We start from the raw sequence: 1,403 nt of genomic DNA, 5'->3' as shown, positions 1-1,403 counted from the left end.
TATATATATATATATATATATATGTTATGTGTGTGGAAGTCTGTATTTGCATATGTGTGAATAGATAGATAGATGCGTTTAAATATCAGTCTGTATGTATGTTTATGTAAATATGTGTATGTCTGAATGTTATTAGCATCTGGATTTACTTCAATTCAATCCCTATCATATGTGTTTACGAAGCAAAGCTAATCATGCTCAGAAAACTTACTTTCAATGTGTTAAAGGTAGTTATAAGCTGTGTTTAAAATTCAAATAACTATTAACATGATCATAAATACTAAGTACTTGCCTGAACATCCATAGTGTAAAGAAAAATTAGATTTATGATATATCAACGAGGAAAACTTGCAAACACATGGTGAAACATGAAAACGAAAACGGAAATATTTTGGTCAATGATTCATTCTTGAAACTAATCAATTATTTTTTCTTATCCACAACTAACCTCTCCACAAGACTATGAGGAAATCTGTCAACAACCCACGGACAACTACTATAGACAGCCAGACAGGGGTATTAGGTTTCTAGCAACCAATTTTGCTGTCGAATTTAACAAATAATAACTATACCATTACATACCCAATATATCCACGAATGACTTGCCTATTGTAACAGGACATACGCTGCATATTCAATGGTAACATATATAAATTGCTAATTCTGATTGTCAGTAAAATGGTTATTCATAAAACATAACGTTTTAAAACATGTCAATGGTCACGCTCACCTGTAGATGTAGTTGTCGTTTTATAACAAATTCTTGTTTACTTTGTCGCTATTTAATCACTTCATGCTAAAAGAAAAAAAAATGTCATAAATATTGCAGCTGTGTGTGAATAAGATAGTTCTGTAGCTGCCAAACTTTATGGCATTGGCAGCAGTTCCGGTACAAATCACCCAGACACACACAGGAGGGACGAGCCACCTGGCGCTGCCCTCCCCTCCCTGCTTTTCAGAAGGCAGGGCGCATCACTCCTGAAGAGGAAGAGGAAGGGTAATGCCCCAGAAGAGGAGCAGCAGTAGCTAGAAAGAGGCCCTGATGGTGGTACCTCTTGGTTCCCGAAGGCTGAGTGTTTCGTATGTGCGCCTCTACGGTGGCACCGATCTGCCTCATCTGAACCAAATATCTCTGCCTCACTTCTCCGTGGTGTGAATTAAGCCCATCTGACACCAAATATATCGCCCTCTTTTAAATGACCGTATCTAGCAACCATTTATCTACACCAAAACCTAATACATTTGTATTGTATTTTCCACCCAAAGCTAAAACGGAAAAAAAGAATATTCTGTTATCCAGGTTGCAAACACTAATTCTGTTAGTTTTCAGTCTATTACATCCACCGTTGTCTTTAACGTAATTCCCACAAATCCGCAAGTCCTCAGCTTGCTGTCGGTATCTT

General features: G+C 37.2%; 1 protein-coding gene across 11 annotated transcripts in view; it reads right to left on the bottom strand.

Moving 5' to 3' along the window:
* The window catches only part of LOC137642719 (uncharacterized), a 546,468-nt gene extending 545,384 nt beyond the window's left edge, over positions 1 to 1,084 (bottom strand). For 4 of the 11 annotated variants that reach the window (XM_068375540.1, XM_068375533.1, XM_068375537.1 and 1 more), the window contains exon 1: positions 731 to 1,081. The gene's annotated coding sequence lies outside the window, so the exon portion shown is untranslated. Of the gene's footprint in view, positions 1 to 730 lie in introns of all 11 variants that reach the window. The other 7 variants (XM_068375538.1, XM_068375543.1, XM_068375541.1 and 4 more) reach the window with 6 other exon arrangements.
* Positions 1,085 to 1,403: the final 319 nt, after the last annotated feature.

The sequence above is a fragment of the Palaemon carinicauda genome, chromosome 6 (genome assembly GCF_036898095.1).
Source record: "Palaemon carinicauda isolate YSFRI2023 chromosome 6, ASM3689809v2, whole genome shotgun sequence".
In the NCBI taxonomy this organism is placed as follows: domain Eukaryota; kingdom Metazoa; phylum Arthropoda; class Malacostraca; order Decapoda; family Palaemonidae; genus Palaemon; species Palaemon carinicauda.
Note: the sequence above shows the minus strand (reverse complement) of the source record. Positions and strands in the feature narration are given on the sequence as shown.